This window comes from Ostrea edulis, chromosome 3 (assembly GCF_947568905.1).
Source record: "Ostrea edulis chromosome 3, xbOstEdul1.1, whole genome shotgun sequence".
Classification (NCBI taxonomy): domain Eukaryota; kingdom Metazoa; phylum Mollusca; class Bivalvia; order Ostreida; family Ostreidae; genus Ostrea; species Ostrea edulis.
The window spans coordinates 73330668-73338403 of record NC_079166.1 but is presented as its reverse complement, the minus strand read 5'-3'; positions in this window follow the sequence as shown (position 1 = coordinate 73338403).

Here is a 7736-nt window from a genome sequence, read left to right as displayed (position 1 = left end):
ATCATTGTTCCGAGGTTTTTCCTTTTGAACAGCGATGACAGTAATACTTTTATTTCTGATACACCATGAAATAAGCGTGTTAAAAATAGTTATATACTGCAAAATAGGAAAGGTGGATAGGCTCATTTTTGAAAAGTGAAGAAAAAAAATCAAACTCGTTATAACGAGTTAGTATCTCATTATAACGAGTTAGCATCTCGTTATAACTTGCTAATTATTTCGTTATAACAATTTAGTATCTCGCAATAACGAGTTAGTTATCTCATTATAACGAGTTAATCATCTTGCTCAACGAGTTAGTTCTCTCGTTATAACGACTTAATTATCTCCTTACAACGAGTTATTATCTCGTTACAACGAGTTATTATCTCGTTATAGGCTAACGAGTTATTGTCTCGTTATAACGGGTCAGTTATCTCGTTATAACGAGTTAATTATCTCGTTATAACGAGTTAATTATCTCGTTATAACAAGTTAATTATCTCATTATAACGAGTTAATTATCTCGTCATAATGAGCTAATTATTTCGTTATAGGCCAATCCGAAAACATGAGTTATCTTTCCTTGATCCGGAACGTAGTGCCCTTGCGTAACAGTAGTTTAAGACTTCCGGGTAGTATATTCGAGAAGCGTCATTATCAACAGTGCAGAAGGTCGCAAAAATATTGCTGTATAATTTTACAGTAATCACGCCAACAAATATGTTAACGTTAATAAAAAATCCCAATGCATAAGTTTACTTCATACACGTGAAAATAACCAGCTTTGCATGTAAAAATAATGGAAAATTAATGTTGTAAGTAGAGGAGGACCCCCCCTCCCCGATAGAATGTTCTATCATTAAAGTGATGTGATTTCCTACGGCAGGCCTGTCATGAGACGCAGTTAGATTATTCTAACTACCCTTCCCCCTCCCACTTTCCAGGATTTTACGTGTTTTATGACTGAAATTAGTATATATTATATATTGCATACATTTCCTCAGGATCTTTAGCCCGTGTTTCAATACAGTCAGATTTATAATAAAATATTAGAAGTTACTTGTTCAATATCAATGTAGTACATTCAGCGATAAAAGTTCTGCCATGATGTACGTCTAGGTATGTCGGACTGACACCTCTGGATTTTGAAAATGTCCATCTCTTTGATTGACGAGTAAAATTTATCCCAGCCTGTACTTGTAAGTGAGAGTCCACTGACAGATTTCCAGCTGACTACTCACTTATTTTATACAGTTTCAAATACAAGTATAACCATAAAGAAATTCGTCGTCAGAAACCATCTTTAAACTGATTTCCTATTTAATTGATTTTTTTTTTTTTGGAAAGGGGGGGGGGGGGCATGTTATGCAAGATATTTGCACGTGTCGATCCTCGTAAATACCCGAGCTTTGAGTTGATGAGATGCCATCATCTCTTGAGAATCAGAAGTTCTGTTCTGATTTCATACAAAATAATTATGTCAGTCGTTATTGGAGACATATGTAAACAAATGAATGTCTGCGCGATTTCCAATTCAGTTTTTAACCCCCCCCCCCCGAAAAATCACAGCCGACTCGATCAAGAAATTCGTTTTTGTTTCCATTAACATTTTCTTACACTCTCGTACAAATGATTTCAACTGTTTACGATTTTGAACAACACCCATACTAATATAACTCTTATAATATATGCGCAGTCTGAGTGTGTTACTACCCGGAAGTTGTCATATTCACACTAAATGTAAGAATACAAAGAGAGATAACTCACGTTTTCGGAAAGGCCTATAAAAAGTTAGTTATCTCGTTATAACGACTTAAATATCTTGATATAACAAGTTAGTATCTTGTTATAACGAGTTGGTTACCTCTTTATAACGAGTTAATCATCTCGTTATAACGAGTTACTATCTCGTTATAACGACTTAATTATCTCGTTATAACGAGTAAGTATCTCATTATAACAAGTTAGTATCTCATTATAGCGAGTTAGTATCTCGTTATAAGGAGTTAGTATCTCGTTATAACGAGTTAGTATCTCGTTATAACCAACTAATAATATCGTTATAACGAATTAGTATCTCGTTAGAACGAGTTAATTATCTCGTTATAATGAATTAGCTATCTCCTTATAAAGAGATAGATATATCGTTAAAGTGATATATCTTATGGAAAAGTTGTAATATCTTCTTTTATTCCCGAAATCTAAGATTAGTTTGAAAACAGTTTAAGTAGTAGGATTGATACAATTCCATGTACTTAAACAAATAAACAGAATATTGTCTTAATCTAGAATTTTCCAACATTAAAAAAACCACGTCAACTTCGTAAGTGTTTCTAAAAATGGATATCTTATCAATTAAATCATGAAAGTATATCAAATGTGCAGATGTTTGTAAGTGTATATATCTTACCGGTGATATTTGAATATTGTTTCGTGATTTGTAACAACAGAAATAAATTCCAGCTGCTGTTAGCTTGATCAGCCTGTGTTTACATTTATTATATAAAAGAAATGAAGTACATTTAGTGATATTTTTTTCAGTAATTGTTTACTTTATTGGTGGATTGGCATTACAGGCTCGTAACCCTGGTTTTTCAAAGAAAGGGAGAGGACAGTGTTATGAGAAGTTGACTTCAAAGTTGTCTATAATTCTTTACAAGGAAAAATAAATAAATAAATAAAAATCCATAAAAAATTAAAAATCTAAATCAACCCCACCTTCAAAATCCTGGAAAGGGGGGGGGGGGCAAAGAAAAGCCTGTGCGCACACTCAATGTAAACGACAATTTTTACTTAAAACTCAAACTTCACAATCTTAAATTGTAAAGGGTGGATGGGTGGGGTTGGGGGTTGTTAGCAAGTGTTCGTCCTCCTATACTCGGGTTCAATTCATAGAGTCAAATGCTGTCTGACGAGTTACAGTGCATGCCAATTGTGAGGACGTTCTTTATATACTAGTTTTGACTACGGATTACTCCGATTGCCAGATCAAGATATGGGCTTACCGCGGGGTGCGACTGTCAACGCATGCCACCTTCACTTGTTCAAGCTTACATCCTTAACAGTCGATACTACTTTGAAAAGCGGGGGTATAACCAACTATGTTTTACTTTGGATTGTTAAGATAGCTTTTGAGTGTAAAAATCAACGTGAAATGCACGCTGTCAAACACGAGGCCAATGGGCCACATCGCTCACCTAGATGTCATCTTAGCCCTGCCGTTGTTCAAGGTCATTAGGTCAAACAACAAAGTATAACAAGGTATACATACAAAATATGAAAGCCCAATCTTAAATAGTTCAGGAGATATTACAGTCCCTGAAACGTTCTACTTTACCATTTTTCCCTTCGCTCACCGTTCGCTCTCCGTCGTTCACCATGCACTCATCGTTCACTCTCCGTTCGTTCACCGTTCGCTCTCCGTGCGTTCACCGTGCGCTCTCCGTTTACAGTTTTGCGCTCACCGTGCGTTCACCGTTTACAAAGCGTTCACCGTGCGTTCACCGTTCACTGTCATTCGGAACACCAAAGTCGATTTTCATAGCAAGGCAAAAATGAAAAAGGAACTTGTTCATAAGAGTGAAAGTAAACTTCTTATTATATCAGAAATTTAATTTATAAAGTACAAATAGCAGGATTATCAACTGCGAACATTCAATGACAACTGCCGATCACTCATCAATATCAAAGAATAGAGTAAATCATTGTTATTATAATTACAAAACACAAGTATTGTTTGGGTAAAACGTGGGAGAAGTTCTGAATGAGAGAAAAATGCAAGAGCCTTCAGTTATGAATTTAACCCATATACATGTGCATATATCGAAGAACGAGCAACGAGTGCTGGTACGTGTACGAAAATGAGGCAGTTTCAGTTATCAAATACCTCGCCCCCACCCGAATTATCATTTTAATATTTTCAAGTATGGACAAACGCACAATTTATTATATTTTATTTTGTTTCACTTGACAATAATTCTATATAAGTTTATCATCTCTCTCTCTCTCTCTCTCTCTCTCTCTCTCTCTCTCTCTCTCTCTCTCTCTCTCTCTCTTAAAAAATATGCTACATTGTACAAGTTTCAATGCACATTCGTGCTCAAATGTCAAATTGATTTGACAAATATTTCTGATTATTTTACGCCTATCTTTATGAGAGACATTGTCAATAAATATATTTACTCCGTTCTCCAAATTCAAAAGTTTTGAACCGTTTGTCTCTAATATAAAGAGGAAATATTTCTCGTATATTTCTGACCCACATGATATATTTCAAGATATAGATTTCACTGCGGGTGTGACCGGTCGACAGGGAATGTTTACTCCTCCTAGGCACCTGATCCCACATCTGGTGTGCCCAGGGGTACGTGTATGCCCAACTCTCTATTTTGTATTGCTTATAGGAGTTATAAGAATCATGTCTCTTTATCTTCGCCTTTTATTTAAAATAATTGAATGAACCATGTAAATCTAAATTTACAAAATGGCAACATTTATGATGCAACATGAATGAGCAAGGGTATGTTTCGTTTTGAACAATATATTGAAGAGTCGATAAGTTATACGGTAAATTGCTAACCCAAGACCTGGAATATAACATGAATTCTTTTCATTACATCTGTTGCAACTCCCTGTTTACGATATAACATCAAGGCGTCTGTTAAAATCAATTTTCGCGCTTTGCACATTCAGTGAATCACACATCCGATGCTTGTAATTAGGAACCCACGGGGCATTGAGCCGAAAAGTCCCATGAAGACCTAAACCTACTCTGATATACAGCTTAGATTGTTCCAACAATTAGCATTCCACAAACCAGAATAACATACCTGGGAAAATGCTGAACTATTATGCAAATTATATGATATGGGGAATTGCCACTCACTCTCATTTGATATTTCAACTCACAAACTCACTCAGCATCTAGCTTATGATTTATGAATTAGAAATCAAAAATATGATTATGGACATAATATTTAAACATTGGAAAACCAGGAGTAAATAGTAAGAAAAGATATTGAATAAGCATTGAAGGGGAAAATCAATACTTAAATCGGGTTTGGTCTTCAGTAACTTTAAACCCTTTAGTTGTAAACATTAATCAGTTGCTGTCTTGACTTCCCCCGAGTTGACGTGTGTTTCATACCACCGGACTTTGGATGCCCAGACCTTATATATCTACTATAAGACATGGTGAAGGGAGGTGGTGTATAACCAGTTGCACATATTAAGTGTCCGAGTGTCCCTGTATTATGGGTACTGGATTGCAAGCACGTTGACTTTTATATTAATACTGTAGATCATGTAGATCATGATATTTTAATATACTCAGATCATTGGTTATATAAAAGTTCTAAATTCAAAATATTCATGTCTGTAAAGTCCAAACAATACCTGGACCCATCGGTGAACAGAACTTGAAACCAATCGTTCTGTGTCCAAGTGACATGATCTTCAACCTAGTCCAATCGCTCCCGCCGGTGTCGAACAGTCAGAGGGACTCAAACACATGCCCTTCTCGAGTTGAGACCTGCATTGTGAAGCCGATTCCGTATCGTCTGAGTGGACACATTCACCCCCGAGGCGTTCAGGAGGTCGTTACGTAGGCTGGTTGCTGTCCAGAAGGGATGACGTCGTGCCTGAAGAGCCACACAATGGTCTTGGCGTTGGGTTGTCGACCTCTGACGACCACCCCCATGTCGGTGTGCTGTTGTACCAAAAGTTTGCTGTCGGTTCCAGGCCCTGTTTACAACGCTCTGGCTGACGTTTAGTGCATTTGCAACGTCACGTTGTGAATAGCCAGCGTCAAGCATTCCAATACATCTACCCAGTTGTTCTGTCGTCAGGCGACGCCGTACACGTTGAGGGGGCATTGTGTAGATAAACGTAGTGTAAACACGCAAGTGAGTTTGAAATTTTAGAAAGAATCAGACACCGATGCCTGAGTGAAAATCGTGCAATGGTAGCAAAAGCATAAACTGTGATGAGAAACGCATTTCCCATGGCATGAAATGCACGTGCAAGTTTGTTGAAGACGTTTTTGATTTCACTTGGACACAGTATTGCCAGTTATGCAGTTGTTAATTTTTTAAACAGAAAAATATCTATGATCCTTATCAAATTTTGAGTAGTATATGTTGATAAGAGATAATTTAGGATGCTATAAAAATTACCAATGATGATATTATGTTCAATTAATTCATATCACATAAAATGCCTGTCCAGAGTAAACACGGTATCAAATAGTGTACGTTGTATAAGTTTATGTTCCTTATAAATCACAGCTCCTCATCTTTATTTAATTTATCACGGACATGATCGGTGATTTAATGTAGATGTATTTGACACGGGCACTAAAAATCTATAGTTTGATAAAATGTCCTCCTATAAAGAATATTAAAGATATTTAAAACACCGAGTGTTTGTGGTATAATATACATGTACATTCATGCATTCAGGTAAAACAAAATAATAATAATCAAAGATATCTTAATTCAGTGGCGGATCTACAGGAGAGGATATGTAGATTGCAGCCCCCTCTCTTTGGTTGAACATTTTCAACAAACCTGTTCATTGTTTGCCAGTCTAGGGTCTTTATTTTTCTCCTGTGTTTTTTTTTTTTTTTTTTTTTTAACGAAACAAGATACAAGATTAAATCGTCCCACCACTAGTGAATATTTTTCTGGATCCGTCCATGTTAAGTCACACAAATTATATAAATCATATGGATTTTTCAAAAAGGTTAATCGCACACCGGAAAACTCTCAAATTTACACTTAAAGTGCGAAGCGATAAGATCCTCGACATTCCAAACCTGTTGCCCCTTGCTATTTAATGACCTACTTTAAAATGCAAACATCGATCTGGTGTCCGGGAGGTAACCGCGTAAATGTTACACAGCGGGGATTGACGGTCTTACAGCCCTTGTTTCTGAGTTTCCAATATAAGTGGTATATTCGGGAAAAGAAAGAAAAAAATATTTACAACTAAGTCAAGGAAAACGTCCCCTCTCTTTTCGCTGTGAATCACGTTTGTGTTCATTTTTTTTTTTATGTTTTTAACATTTAGATACAACACTACCTCCTTAAACGATACACATTTTAAATTGTATGTGCACAAATTACAAGTGTGTTATGACAATCTTTGGTGAGCATGATATTACATGTCGATGTGTAATGTCTGATCAAAGTATTAATAAGATTAATTTTATTAATATTCTTAATAATCAGATGCAGGAATTCCCTACTTTGAATGCATGAATTCAAAACAAAACGTATTTCTGAGAAGGTTAAGATACCCTTAGTTGGGCTTTTAGAACAGTATGCGCTTTGAAATAGCACAATATTCCAGAGGAATAGCAATACTAAATGTAGGAATGCATGTGTGCTAACTATTTTAAAAAAGTGATAAGGTTTCCAGGGGTGGATCCAGGAATTGCAGTTATGGAAGCACAACTTTCTGAGGCAGGGGTCTAGGGGGCGCCTCGAAGCCCCTAGTGGGTCTAAGACTTCGCCGTGGTTGGGGCCCAGGGGGTAAAGCCCCCGGAAGCTCATGGATTTTACAGATTTTGTAGGGCTTGAAATATGTCTCCTCTGTAGTGAATTTTAGTATTTTCTGTCATTTTTAACCAGGTGAAATTAAAAGAATGATGCAAATTTTAAGGGATTTTGGAAAATAAATGTAAGTTCTCCCAATAAAAGTTATTTAATAAATCAAAAGATTTTGTCATTTATTTCTCTGAGAGTGGAAGAAAT